Consider the following 16318-nt stretch of genomic DNA (forward strand, 5'->3'; position numbering starts at 1 on the left):
TTTAGAGTTGATGGAGACTGGAGAGAGCACGGGAAACAAGGAGAAAGAAAGGGGAAAAAAAAAAGGGGAGCCATTGGAGTTGGGAGAGAGAGAAAAGAAGAGAAAGAAAATCAATAATAAATTAGAGAGGAAAAGAAGTGAAAGAGAAAGAGTAATAAATGAGAGAGAGAAAATCAGCACCAAATTTTGAAAAAAAAAAATTGCATGTTTTTTACTGGCTCGCGAGCCAGCTCTAACTCGGCTCGTTAAGCTGGCTCGCTAGCCAGGCTCTAAATCTTTTTCTCTCTTTACAAGTCGAGTCGAGTCAGGAAATTAAAGCCTCGGCTCCACTCGTATTCGGCTCAAATTCTTCTTCCTTTTCACAAGCCGAGCTCGTTAAGCCAAAAACTCGACTCAGCTCGGCAAGTTAATAGCCCTAGGTATAACTGCGGGTGGAAGCGAGTCAATTGCTATTTCCGGTTTTTAACATGAACCAACTCGATCTAGCCACATGTTTCCGGTCGAACCGGTTCAACTGGTCGGGCCAGGCCAGGTTTTAGAGCCATGATGTTTATCACTTTATACAGTGATTATGAATACTCGTAGGGTACCGATAATGTCTATGTAATTGGCCCAATCATGACTTTCTCGTTCGTTATTTTTTATTGATTGAAAGAAGGAATGGAAAATTATACTTCCATATTAGACTTATTCAAGAGTATCGTTTGTTTGGGTATACTTGAAGGAGTTAATCTTACAATAGAATAAGCACAGAATAGACTAGATATCAAGGAACTTAAAGACTCTTGCTTGTTACTTGATGGAAAATGATTGCTTTGTCTTTGACTCTTCGTATGTTTATGAATACACGCAGGGTACCGATAATGTCTATGCAATCGACCCAATCATGACTTTCTCGTTCATTATTTTTAATTGATTGAAAGAGGGAATGGATTTGGCTTTCTTTATTTTGATATTGATGTCTCGCGATTCATTGGTAAGAAACTTTCTAATTTAAGGTTTTCTTAGTCTTGAAATTGTTTTTAATCATTTATTACTCGACTTTAGATAGAAAAATTCAAAAGTGGTTTGTTTGGTTTAATTTTGAATAAAGAAATTTGAACTGTGTCAAATTCAAATTTCTCATAATCTTGAATCTTCAACAACAGCAATCTAACCATATTCTTAGGCTTTGAAAAGAACAAGTCAAGAAAACCAAATGGAGATGAAACATAGACACAAGAACAACAATGGTGCAAAAACAATGACATCATTATGGACCTATTATAAGATCGATTAGTCAAACTCGTGATATAGACCTATTGAACAATGTGTAATGGAGAACATATAAAAAGTATAAGCAGAAAAGTATTCAATATTTGACTGCAATCATACATGAGCAATGCATGTATATAAGATAACTTACTATAATCATACATTACTAGGAGCATTTTAGTAAGGAAAATAATACAGCCACCGACGGTAGTGCACCGAATTTGTGCACCGAATGACGTGATAAAATCCTGACCGTTGATTAATTTTAACTTAATATTAATCAACGGTCAGGATTTTGCCACATCATTCGGTGCACTACTGTCGGTGGCTGTAGCATTACTCTTTTAGTAATGTAATTCCAAAAAAGCAGCCAAAGAAAGTACAAAAATGTTATATCCACCGAAGAGTTGCACCGAAACACGTGGAGGCCGCCACATTGAACGATTGAAAACTGACATAAATGGACGGGCGTCTAACATTTTCGGACGGCCGTCCATACATCCCGGACGGTCGTTCATAATGGAATGGACGACCGTCCATAAAAAGTTATATAGATTTAAAAAAAAAAAAAAAAAAAACAATGGACGGCCGTCCAAATTTTAGGGATGGGCGTCCAGTTAAAATGGCCGGCCGGCCCTATAGGATGGATGACTGTCCCTAAATTATGGACGTCCATCCATAAAGATAGACGCCAGTCCATCATCTATGGACGGTCGTACATCGTATAGGGATGACCATCCATTTTAACTGGACGCCCGTCCCTAAAATTTTGGAAATTTTTTTATAAAAAAAGTTTTAAAATATAACGGAACGCCAGTCCATCTGTTGTGGATGACCGTCCATCTTGTTGGGACAGCCGTCCATACTAGATGGACTGCCATCCCCAGTTTGTGAAATTATAATTATTTAAAATTTTTTTAAAAATTTAATGTAAATATGGACGGCAGTCCATGTAGTATGGACAATCATCCATGTAGTTTGGACGGCCGTCCATACTACATGGACACTAGTCCATCTGTTGTGGACGGCCGTCCATCTTGTTGGGATGACCGTCCATAATAGATGGACTGCCGTCCCCACTTTGTGAAAATATGGACTGCCATCCATGTAGTTTGGACGGTCGTCCATACTAGATGAATGGCAGTCCATGTAGTAAGGACGGTTGTCCATACTACATGGACTGCCGTCCATATTTACATTATAAATTTTTTTTTTTTTGTTAATTAATATTATTGAATGGCTTGTCTAATACGCTTCATTTTTAAGCGCCAGAATTGGTTTCTCCTCTTCTCCTTCGTCTTCGTCATTTCTTTTTCTTATGTTCTTTGTCTACACCATTTGTTTTTCTTCGCTTCTCCTTCGTTGCGTGTTGTCATTCCTTGCTTCGACTCCGATTGCTTTCTCATCAGCGAAGCACGAGCAGCAATACCTTGTTTTACAGAGATAACCGAGAAACAAAAATAACAAAATATCAAACCTGTTAAAGCTCGGATTTTTGTTAAGGTAAAGAATTTTTTTCTTATTTTATATATTCATTTAGTTTCCATTCTATTTTGGATTGAATATATGTTTGATAGATAACATTCATATTCGTTTTATAGACAGTTGTGAACTAGATTTGTGAACGCGAAAACTGGTATTAACTGTGCATGAAATAACTGAATATGGAAGAGTCCAGTTTGCCTTGTTTCAATGATATTGAGGTAAATTGTGTTTGAAACGTTTTTAAATATGGTGTATTGTATTGTTTATTATGATGTGTTCACATTCTAATTTTCTTTATTATAAAACCATTGAATCAGGAAAATGAATGTGATGAATTAGAAGATACAGGATGTGCAAAGGAAGAAGTGGATCCTCATATTGGAATGGTGTTTAATTCAGTTGATAGTTTGGTGAAGTATTACAGAAGGTATGGGAATAAAATGGGTTTTGAAGCAATGATACGTACGTCAAAGAAAGGAGATGATGGAGTTATGAGATACGTGACAGTGGCGTGTTCTTGTGCTGGGAAAGAGAGAAGTAAATGTAGAAATACCTTGAAAAAACAACCTGTTGCAAAAACAGATTGTAAGAGTCGGATTAGTGCAACTTTGAATGGTGAATACAAATGGGAAATTAAGTCAGTTGTGCTTGAACATAACCATGATCTTACAAGTCCGACAAAAATGAGATATTTCAAGGTAAACCGAACGATACAGCCTTTTGTGAAAAGGAGGCTTGAAGTTAATGATCAGGCTGGGATTAGATCGTGTAAAAATTTTCAGTCATGTTCAGTTGAGGCAGGAGGTGTAGAGAATTTGTCATTTCTACAAAAAGATTGTAGGAATTACATTGAAAAAGTTAGAAGGCTACGACTTGGAGTTGGAGATGTTTCGGCAGTGCTAGAATGTTTTATGAAAATGCAAAAGGAGAATTCAAATTTCTGGTACATGATTGATGTAGATGAAGAGAGTCGATTGAAGAATGTGCTATGGGTTGATGCTAGATGTAGGGCCGCATATAAAGATTTCGATGATGTTGTGACCTTCGACACAACGTATCTGACGAACAAGTATAATATGCCATTTGCGGCTTTTGTGGGGGTTGATCATCATGGAAATTCAACATTGTTAGGTTGTGGGTTAATTTCACATGAGGACACAGAGACATTTGTATGGCTATTTCATTCTTGGCTTGAATGCATGGATGTTTCTCCTAATGGAATTATCACTGATCAAGATAAGGCCATGCAAAATGCAATTGAGATTGTTTTCCCCGGTACAAGACATAGGTGGTGTTTGTGGCATATAATGAAGAAACTGCCTGAGAAGTTAAGAGGGTATAACGAATATGAAACTATAAAGTTTATGTTATAAAATATTGTGTATGATTCGTTGACACGTGAAGAGTTCGAAGAACGGTGGAACAAATTTATTGATGTGTATAACCTTCATGAGAATGAATGGTTATCTGGATTGTATAAAGAAAGAGTACGTTGGGTGCTTGCATTTCTTAAAGATACTTTTTGGGCAGGTATGTCTACTACCCAACGTAGTGAAAGTATGCATGCATTTTTCGATAGATATGTAAATTCTAAAACAACATTGAAACAATTTGTGGAACAATATGATAATGCATTGCGAGATAAAGTGGAAAAGGAAAGGGAGGCTGATTTAAGATCTTTCAAGTCTTGGATACCGTGCATAACTAATTACCCAATTGAGAAACAATTTCAAAATGCATACACAACTGCAAAATTTAAAGAGTTTCAAGAAGAGATTGCGGGGAAGATTTATTGTGAATTATCTTTTCTGAAAAAGTCCAATTCGTATGAAGAGTATCAAGTTTTAGAAGATGTTTGGTTTGGAGATAGTAATCGGCGTGTTCCCTTTCTGGTATACTTTGAAGAAATTTCATGTGATATTTCGCTGCAATTGTCATTTGTTTGCGTTCAAAGGGATTTTATGCAGACATGTCATTATTGTGTTGATTCATAAAAGGGTTTAACACATTCCAGATAAGTACATTCTACGACGTTGGAGGAAAAACATAAAAAGATATCATACGAAAATCAAGGTAAGTTATAATAGGTGGAGCACAAACGTTAAAGGACAGCGTTTTGAGAAGTTGTCTAATCTAATGCTGACAGTAGCTGATATGGCATCAAACAATGATGAAGACTGTAACATGTTGATGGAATTGATGGCTGAAGTGAAAAATAAGTTGGAGCAGAAGGAAAGTGAGGAAGGGTTTGGTAGTAAAGAGGGGGACAATCCTCCGAAAGAGGGGAATAGTCTGATTACTAGTCCACGGGTAGCTCGCAGCAAAGGTCGTCCTCCATGCAAAAGAAAACAATCGAAGGTTGACGAAATTGTACGTAGGGCTAAAAATAAAAAATTGCAAAAACAAAGACTTGGTATGAGTTATACACCCATTTTGACATGATATTTGTTTTTTAAACATTATTTACTTATTTGAAGTTTATAATAATATTTACTTGATTATTAATGTGTTATGCTACTTTATAGGGAAAGAATCATCAGCAGAGCGAGATAACATTGCTGAAAGTGTATCGAGAACTCAAGTGTTGTCAAATGATATTGTTGCTACTTAGGTATGTGTTATGTATGTTGTAAAATTGTAAAAACCTTAAGTTTTCTATAACATGTGCTAAATTGTGGTTATTAAACATTGACAGTTGTCCACTGGTCCGATTCAAAATTTTACAGCAAATAGTAATTTATGTACTGGACAGGAGGATGTAAATGATGAACATGTTTCGTAGAGAGTTGATATCGTTAACCAGTTGGAGCATTGTTGCATTTGTATTCGGTAGAAATTATTTGCGTTGTGGTTAATTTCTAACGAATGCAGTTGAACTATATGCTGAATCAGTTGTTTTGTTTTTATTATTTTTGTTGCTGGTTGGGTAAGAGTACACTATTGGTTGTAGGGTGTTGAATTCATCGATCCCTAACGTAAATGTATATATTATCCTTATTCTGGATGTTTTCAGTAGATATTATCGTCACATTTCATTTCAGATTCTACTGTGGCAAATATAATCTTTGTACATAACATTTACACTAAGAATTAACAGTCATATGATATTGGAGAAGTTCAGCTAATTGAGAACATATTGTGAAATCAAACTTTATTAATTAACATATTTCCTTACATACAGTTCAGTATTTGAACTACACATAATTACAATTAACATTCATAGTCTGTTCCCCAATTAACTACACAGATGTTGACAAGGTGGAGGTTGTTCAGTAGTTCTTCATCCTAGTGTAGGGGGTGGAGGCTGACTGGAGGAGGACAAGGCTGGTGACAATTTCTTCATCATGTTGGATATTTCTGTCATGCGTTTCCCAAGGATGTCAACCGTTTCTTCTATTCTTGATGCGAACGAGTTGAAATCACTTTGCAACTAATCTTGTTGTTCTTGCATTTTCCTCTCTCAATACGTGGAAAACTCTCTTCTTGAAACCTTTCGATCCGATCAATTCTGCTTACTATTTCGTCTAAGGTATCAGAAGACATTTCTTCTACATTCTAAGAAGATCCAGGTTCCATACTCGTTCTTCTTCTTTTCCGCACATAGACTCGTCCTTCATTTTCCCCTTCTGTAACAGGGACACCTTCCTGCACCTTGCCTCTTCCTCTATTTCATCCCTAATCAGCAACCATTCTCCTGACACATTCTTTTTAATCAAACCCATTTTAGATAATGTGACATCCCCCAACAAATTATTTGCAGAAAATGTTATCTTATTGGCTTCATCTGAAGGGGTGATCTCAAAACCCAACTTCTGACATATTAGCGTAACAACCATCCCCCAATAAATGTCACCTTTTTCTACTTTAATCTCTCTCAACTTTTTAATCAATAACCTAGCTGAATTTACTTGCTTCCCTGTTACTGCTGCTTCCATCAACAATAAATCCTTCACTGTCACATTTCCATTTGTCTCTTTCCTACCATTAAATGTGAATGTCAAAAATCTGTGAAAAACTCTTATAGCAGGATTTCTTAACTTCGTAGATTTACAGCTATGTGGATGATAAACCCCTATTCCAGAAACATCTGTCCAAGCTTGGTTCTGGGTACACTATCCAAACTTCAAAATCAATCCCTATCAAGTTTGCTAAGTCCTGTGGCCTCACTACACAATTCTGATTCTTTAATCTAAAAAACATTGTATACGACGGTAAATCATCAGTACTTGTCTCCACAACTTCCAAACTATTAAAAAACTCATAAATCAAATGCTTATATCCATCATATCTAATACTCGCCAACTGCTCCCATTTCAAATTACGAATCCAACCATTAATCTCTTCACTTAAACCCAAACTAGTTATAAATCCTAAACCCAAACTAGTTATAAATCCTAAATCCAAACTTCTTCCAAGACAAATCTCTCTTTTCGCCATCTTTTTGTATTGCTTTTTATGTTGCACGTCTCGAAATTGGACTCCAGATGACGATGAGCCTCCACCCAGAGTGATTGTGTTTTTTGCTCTTACCATTTTCTGCTTTCACCCTGAAAAAAACATATCCATAGTGAGATAGAACTAAAACATAACATTAAGTAATTGTATCGTTTGAACTCTTTGTCAAACCATAAGTGTTAATTAACATTTGGAAACAGTGGATGAAAATACTGTAATCCTCCAAAGTATAAGGCTCAAGTGCAAAATAAGCGTCCAATGTGCCCAATTATTAATATTCATATGAATGGTTTGCATAGAATATATATACCAACAATGAGTAGGATCATGTAAAACCAGGACATGCAAAGGAAACTGATGAGCGGCATATCCTGGTAATAAAATATCTATCCAACAAATATTATCACAATTTATTTGTTTCGTTTCTTGGATTATCAACTGATTTATTACCATCCTAAACACTATATAAAGGCTCTCTCATACAACCATTCCGATAACCATATTCTGTCCCATAAAACAATGGAGGTTGTGAAATCCACACATCTTGTTGAATCTTTTTTCACTTAACAGAGTTCTTTTCTTGTGTGATTCTCCAAAGTTCTACTATTGCCTAACCAGGAAATTTCTATACTAACAATTTATTACAATAATTAAAAAAAGACAGAACAAATAATTCAAAAAAAATCAAGGGAAACACAAAAATGAAAAAATAAAATAAAATAAAGATTGATAAAAGGTGGTGAAAATCTTTTCTTTCGACTAGGTATAGAATTGTTTCTGTTATGATTTAGAACCTACATTTTTAACTAAATATGCACTATATGTCATCATGCTAGGTACAAAACCACATCGACAACCAAATATGTTATTTTTCATGTATTTCACAATCTAAAATCCCAACAACATTGCACCAAATCTAAGAACTTTAGGTTTCCTAAACTATGAAATGTATATTTGCTACCTACAATCCATTAAATACAATAAAAAAGAAATGAATAATCAGTACTAATCTTTAAGAGATGAGATCTATCCCACCACATTTCTGTTAAAGTTACAGGATAATTGCAAATGAAAAATAAGAGAGGAGGTGAGGCTATTTTGACCATCAATCTAATTTGGTGGTCAAATATAGAGAGCACATTTAAGAAGCAGTTAATTTGGTGAATTAACCCCTAAAAAATGGCCATATTTATCAATTTCCACAGCACTCAGATTTTTCTTTTTATTTGTTTCTCTTGATACCTTCCTTTAGTATGTTTTATTGTATTTTCTTGAAAAAAGGAAAGAAAAGACAGATTGTAAGTGTACATATTTATTGAAGCGAAGGAATTGCATGAGGATGCCAAAGTTAAGAGTGAATTTGGGAGGTTGGTTGGCTGGTTATAGAAGGTTGCATAAAGTCTTCATCATTTTTTTTTTTTTTTTTTCTTGGTATTCCAGAATGGGGATATGCTTCAAGTAAACTTCTCATTTTCAAGATTTTGTGATTTTACTATGGGACCTCATTTTTTACTCATGGTTTCGGGCAATGAATCTGCAGAAGCACTGCACAGTTTTACACAAACATTGAAAATTGTCTTTTAAATCCTTTTAGACAATTTGTTACACTGAATTATTACACATTTTGAGTCAAAGAAAGCTAACACTGATACTAGAACAAGAATCTTTACGAAGATGGAGCAAGAGTTCCAACCTGAAAGTAAGCTTTAACATACATTTATGAGAACAACACAACCAACAAAATGGTAAATCTGATAGCCAACATCTTGGCAAACAAAGAAGACTGAATTATATAAGGCAGGAACTGCACAACCCCTATCATCTAACCTTGTCCACTGGACACACTAATTTTTGCCTAGCAATGCAATGGTTGACTACAAATTTTAGACATAATCAACAGAGAACAACGCAACCAACAAAAATGTTATCTTTTTTCAAGCCAAAAACACCCAAAACAGAATACTTCTATTTGTCAATCACACAAACCAATCCCACAAAATTGACTGGATTTCTCTTTATCAACTCAACTCCATTCAACACAAATGTAAATCCAACACATTCATCCAACATAAAAAANTTGCAGACAATCGAAAGAGAAATTAATCAAAATGTTAAAGAATATAGTCATTTTTTGTTGTTGAACCTTTCCTCCCAATAAAAACAAAGTCTCTTTGATGACAATATCCATACAAGTTTAGAACCAGCTCAATTTGGTTTAGAACACTATCAGTTCATTAAACTTCCTAGAATTTGTGTTGATAACTAAGCTCAATATGTCAAGCAAAATGTAGATTTTAAAACAATCGACAAGAAAAGTGAGTCCATCATGCATTAATCTCAACACATTATCATTATCATTATCAAAATAACACATAAAATACCCAAAAGCATAATTTCCTTTACCTAATCTGGAAATCAACTGTGTGCTCTTTGTGAAAAGTTGGTTTGGAAGAAGTGTGTCGGTAGGATAATCAAAGCTTTGCCATAGAATGTCACACGTTCATATGGAGTTACATTCTTTAAATTTCTGTAAACCCTATTGGAAAACTAGGTACATATCTAATTAAAAAGGTATTGATATAATGCTCCAAAAAAATGAAATCTTATTAAAACAATTCTAAATATATTGAATAGGAATGATATATATCCCATTATAACAATTGCAACATAAGATAAAACAACAAAGTATTTCATCAAAACCAAATACCAACATATCTGCCCAAAACCAACACTAGTAGAAGCAAACACTGATTCAAGAAAATGCAATATTTTGCATTCAAATGTACAATAAGTTAACATTGAAACTTCATGCAAGTATAAGCCTTTTTTGGAACACCTTCTGCCAACCAAAAACAAGTCCCCCATTTTACCCTGTTTCCCTGGATTTAGTTGGTTTTTTCTACATTGAATGGTTCTATAGGAGTATGACAGACATAAACTAAAACTGGAGAGCCTAACAGCATACCTGGTCATTTTACTTTAAAAAAACAAACAAAACACACCATGAACCACTGCCCAAGACTTTAACACCTAAGTTGCAGACAGTTACTTGGACTCTCTGCTTTATGAGTACACTGCCCATTTAACTTTTTGTTTACCACTAGGAAGATGGACTCCAGTCCATCATCTGTGGACGGCAAGTGGTGCCTGCTCATTTTACTCTGTAACTTTGTTTTTGTAAGTGATTAAGTCCTTCAGTCAATAAAATTCAGTTTTCTGGAATTGTTACTTCAGTCAATATTATTATCAACTCAACCATGAATTTAATATATTAGTTTACTGAACACTTTTTGGATTATAAATTGTGAAATAAGTAATTATGGGAGAAGGTGCAACAATTGCAAACTCAGCCTTAATGAAATTGTAATCATGTTTACTTACCAATAAATTCCACAAAATATAGTTTGGCTAAATTCTTGTAGCCACAAAATCACATAATAATTGTCCCTAACCCCCAAATCTAGGTTTTATTAGAATAAATTCATAACCTGAAAGTTACAAACAAAATACATAAAACTTATAAATACACTTAAACAATGCAGTATAATAGCCAAAACCCACAAATATTCTTTATTCTACAGTTCTACAAAATTATAAATCAACTTAAAGAACATTGTATTCTTTTATTTTTGTCACATTTCATTTCACATTATTGTACATTTAACTTTTTGTTTACCACTAGGAAGAACATTGATGTTTGGATGGAATGAGTTTGGTCTCAAGATAAAGGGACATTATATAAGGCAGGAACTACACAACCCCGATCATCTAACCTTGTCCACTGGACACACTAATTTTTGCCTAGCAATGCAATGGTTGACTACAAATTTTAGACATAATCAACAGAGAACAACACAACCAACAAAAATGCTATCTTTTTCCAAGCCAAAAACACCCAAAACAGAACACTTCTATTTGTCAATCACACAAACTAGTCCTACCAAATTGACTGGATTTCTCTTTATCAAATCAACTCCATTCAACACAAATGTAAATCCAACACATTCATCCAACATAAAAAATAAAATAAAATAAAATTGAAAAACGAAACTGTCTAATTACCGCGGCTGATTTGTTTTTTGAGATGAAGAAGACGATGAACCAGAGTGCAGATGACATGAAGAACATGATGAACCAGAGCGCAGATGGAAGAAGAAGAGGAAGACCGCTGTCGATTTTTGTTTTAAACACTTTCCCCAAAAGTTTTTAACCTAAAAGCTTTGTAATTGAAATTTTTGTTTTTAATTTGAGTAGGGACGCCCGTCCAAAAATAAAGGATGGTCGTCCATAAGGAATGGATGGGTGTCCCTTAATTATGGACGGCCGTCCATATGGAAAGAATGCCCGTCCATTCTATATGGACGGCCATCCATACGTAATGGACGGGCATCCATTCCTTATGGATGTCCGTCCATACTTAAGGGACGCCCGTCCATAATTTATGGATGGGCGTCCAAATATTTTTTAAAATATTTTTAAACCAAAGTATGGACGGGCGTCCCAGATTTTTTTAAAATTTTTATATTTTAAAAAAAGGACGGGCGTCCCTTATTTGCGGGCACCCATCCAAAATTAAGGGACGAGCGTCCATTAACATATGAACGCCCATCCTATATGTATAGATGGCCGTTCATAACCTATGAACGGCCGTCCCTAATTTTTTTTATAATTTTTTATTTCATTTAGCAATGGACGGGCGTCCTCTAAATGAGGATGCCCGTCCGTAGTAAATGGACTGTCGTCCATATAATATGGATGGGAGTCCATATTAGTGAACGGCCGTTCATTAGAAAAAATTTAATAATGCTAAAATGCGTTGAATGGTCTAAGTCAGCACACACGTAAGCCGGTATGAAATTTCGGTGTAAAAACACCGATGTCCGTAGCATTATTGTTATTTAAATAAAAAAAATTTGCACAATAATCATAGACATCTGTCCATAATAGCACCATATTTAATGAACGGGCATCCCTATTAGATAGACGTTCGTCCATTGCCTTTCGAGGATTTAAAAAAAAAAAAAAATTAGGTCTAAACATTTTGGTCCCAAAAAAGTTTTAAAAAACAAAAGGACCTCATCTACTACTCTTCTTCGGGGCAGTTTATTAAAACAACCTCTCAAGTTTGAATTTAATTAAAAGGCTATCAAGTTTTAAAGTTTTAACTAAATAGCCATATTATTGATTAAGGGTAATTAAACTTGATTAGTGCTTAATTAGGATTAAAGCAGTATTATGTAANAAGAGGAAGAAAAAGATGTAGACGAAGCTAAGAAGAAGAGAAGAAGATGTAGATGAAGCTAAGAAGAAGAGAAGAAGATGCAGAGGTAGAGATGCGTTAATGGCAGGACGAAGAAGAAGGTGTTTGGGTTTGTTTGCAAGAATTTCAGGTTTGTGGGAATATAGTATAATTTTGAAAAGATTACATAATACTTCATTAATCATAATTAAGCACTAATTACCCTTAATCAATAATATGGCTATTTAGTTAACACTTTAAAACTTGATAGCCTTTTAATTAAATGTAAACTTCAGATGGTCTTTTAATAAACTGCCCCATATAAATTGATTGAAAACTTAATTTTGAAAAAAAAAAAAATTGCTTATTTGAAATAATAGTCAATTACCATACACCTCCTGAGGTTAGGCTCAATCAGAAATATGTTAAAAACAACCCATAATGTTATGGACACGAAGATTTGCACTGAATGACATGTCAACTAAGTAGATGCAGTCACATAGTATATTATTAAATATTCCGCGAATGAATAACCGTCCATCAATATGGATGGGCATCCGCTTGGAAGGCCGTTCATTTTAAATGGACTCACATCCATAAGAAAATAACAATAGACTCTTATCCATATTATATGGACGGGCATCCACTTAGAATTGACGTCTGTCCATACTTTAAATTAAAAAAATTGAAAACAAAAATCATAGACGCCCATTCATATATTATGGATAGTTGTCCCTACTCAATGGACGAACGTTCCTATTAGATGAATGTCCATCCATTATTTAAACAAAAATGCTATATCCACCGAAGAATTGCACCGAAAAATTACACCGAAACACGTGGAGGCCGCCACGTTGGACGATCGAATACTAACATAAATGGATGGCCATCCAACGTTTTCGGAAGGCCGTCCATACATCCCAGACGATCGTTCATAGTGGAATGGACGACCGTCCATACATCCCAGACGATCGTTCATAGTGGAATGGACGACCGTCCATAAAAAGTTGTTTAGATTAAAAAAAAAAATGATGGACGCCCGTCCAAATTTTAGGGACAAGGGTCAACTAAAATGGACAACCGTCCTTATAGGATGGACGACCATCCATAAAGATGGACGCCAATCCATCATATGTGGACGGTCGTCCACCCTATAGGGACGGCCATCCATTTTAATTGGACGCCCGTCCATAAAGATGGACGTCAATCCATCATCTGTGGACGGTCGTCCATCCTATAGGGACGGCCGTCCATTTTAATTGGACGCCCGTCCCTAAAATTTTGGAATTTTTTTATAAAAAATTTTAAAATATAACAGGACGGCAGTCCATCTGTTATGGACGGCCGTCCATCTTGTAGGGACGGTCGTCCATACTAGATGGACTGCCGTCCCCAGTTTGTGAAATTATAATTATTTAATTTTTTTTTTTAAAATATAATGTAAATATGGATGGCAGTCCATGCAATATGGACGGCCGTCCATACTACATGGACTTAATACGCTTCATTTTTAAGCGCTAGAATTTTTTTCTTCTCTTCTCCTTCATCTGCGTCATTTGTTTTTCTTCTATTCTTCGTCTGTGCCATTTGTTTTTCTTCGCTTCTCTTTCCTTGCCTGTTGTTATTCCTTACTTCGACGCCGGTTGCTTCCTCATCAGCCAAGCACCAGCAGCAATACCTTGTTTTACAGAGATAACCGAGAAACAAAAATAACAAAATATCAAACCTGTTAAAGCTCGGATTTTTTATTAAGGTAAAGAATTTTTGACTTATTTTATATATTCATTTAGTTTCCATTCTATTTTGGATTGAATATATGTTTGATAGATAACATCATATTCGTTTTATAGACAGTTGTGAACTAGATTTGTGAACGCGAAAACTGGTATTAGTTGTGCATGAAATATTTTTCTCTTTTTGGGTTTTTTAAAGATTTAGGTGAGGCAGTTAAAAATTTGATCTTTTGTAATGTTCAGAAAACCAGAGAAGGTCAAAGAACATTAAAGTCAACCATTTTTTAACAATGTTGATTGGCTGAGCTTTGGAAACTAAAACCAAAATGACCTTAACTTATGCTGATGTTTCTTTCCCGTGCATACTTTATTTCTAATGCTAGTATGATCTATTGATGTCGACATGCTGGTTACTAACTAATCTTTCTGAGGCACAGTATAGAGTGGTTATGATGAATAAGGTAAGGATGGGGTTTCAAAATCCAACATCGTTGTAAAGACTCACTTCCCATTAGTAAAACTGTAGTAGGTCTTTTGGTTTGAAAAGCCTAAGAACAAAACCGTAAGGGTTGTGTATCTAAAATGATTAATATCTTGCTTAAGGAAATTCATATTGTTACAAATGTTTTTACAGTGTGCTCGAGTGTAATGGACCCTTCGATTATGCGATGTCTATTAGGCTAGTATATGAGTCTTTGTTTGCTTTAACAAAGTAAATCCTCATGAGGATGCCAAGTTCATCAGACTAGTTTATAAGCATTATTTGTGTCAAATAAGTAGACGTGTTTTGGGTAAAAAAAATGTTTGTGTGAAGTCCCAAAGCAAGTCCGGTGAGCATGAATGACTCTTGTGTGAACTTGTTCGGGTTCATATTATTACCCTGTGGGTACCTATGCTTAAAGAAGGAAGCACATTATGTGAAAGGGAGCACAATTTGTGCAAAATATAAGCAGCATAGATGACTAAAGAGAGAGTTGAAGAAAGAAGAGATATTATGCTATATCGTTCATCCTTTATGCCTGGGACAGTTGTCATATTTACTCTCGAAGTTCTGTATCCTAAAGCATCTTTCTGAAGAGCTCAGTGTGACGGTGTGGGTATTACACACATTTACTTCGCATAACGACAGGATAGTGTTTTAGTTTCCATGTTTGAGTTAGGAATTTTGCTTGACAGAGTGAATCTTTTCAATCTGATTCAGTCTTTGGAAAGTGATTAACAAGGAAACTTAAAAATGCCATGGCCTATGTTCATGGATACTGAGAAAGGCTTTGTTTCTATTTTTGAATTATTCAGGGGTTTATTTCTGTCTATCTGCCTCTCACCATTTGATTTAGATTTAAGCCGTCCTTGTGCTTTTTGCAGTTCCTGTCCTTTGTGCAATTAATACATTTATCACTCTTTTCGTTTTTCCTACACAATTTATAGTTATGTAGCCAAGAGAACCAAGCCACATCTGCGAATGTGAGGACTTTAATGTAACACCTGAACAGTGATAGGGCATTGTAATGCTAACACCAATCTCCTATACTCTTTTACTCCTTATTTTGACAGATATATTAATTTTTGTTATTTAATTTTGACAATGGCATGTTGATAGGGCAATGGTACAGGATAATGGTTAAATTATTTGCCAATGATAAAAGTTTGATAGGCACATATGAACATGAGAGAAAAGAGTGAACAACAATGTCTATGATAGATCATACTTAGCATTTCTCCTAATGTGATATTTTGACTCAGAGGATTGATGCGACCTCATAAAGGGGAAAAGTAATTTTGGAGACTAGTGAGTTGCTAGCATCAAAACTTTTACTCATTCACCAATCACCATGCGATGAAGAGTAGTTGTTCACCACTCTTCCATCGGTCTAGGTTGTCACAAATAACTATTTCAATCAATTTGGGTTAATTTAAGAAAAAGAGTTGAAGCCATTATTGAACTGAAACCAGAATGAAGCCCTCACTAACATAGTGATGTCAAAGTTTACTGAAAGAAGTTGGCTTTGGAGAAGTCTCCCTGGATATTTCTAAAGTTCTTTTGATGGAGGAGCTCAAGAGCAGAAGAAGAGTAAGATAAAGAATATAGAAATAGAGAGAAAAAAGGAGAATAGAATCAAGGAGAATAAGTAGGAAAAGGAGAAGTCCAGAA

The sequence above is a fragment of the Pistacia vera genome, unplaced genomic scaffold (genome assembly GCF_008641045.1).
Source record: "Pistacia vera cultivar Batoury unplaced genomic scaffold, PisVer_v2 Contig343, whole genome shotgun sequence".
NCBI classification, from domain to species: domain Eukaryota; kingdom Viridiplantae; phylum Streptophyta; class Magnoliopsida; order Sapindales; family Anacardiaceae; genus Pistacia; species Pistacia vera.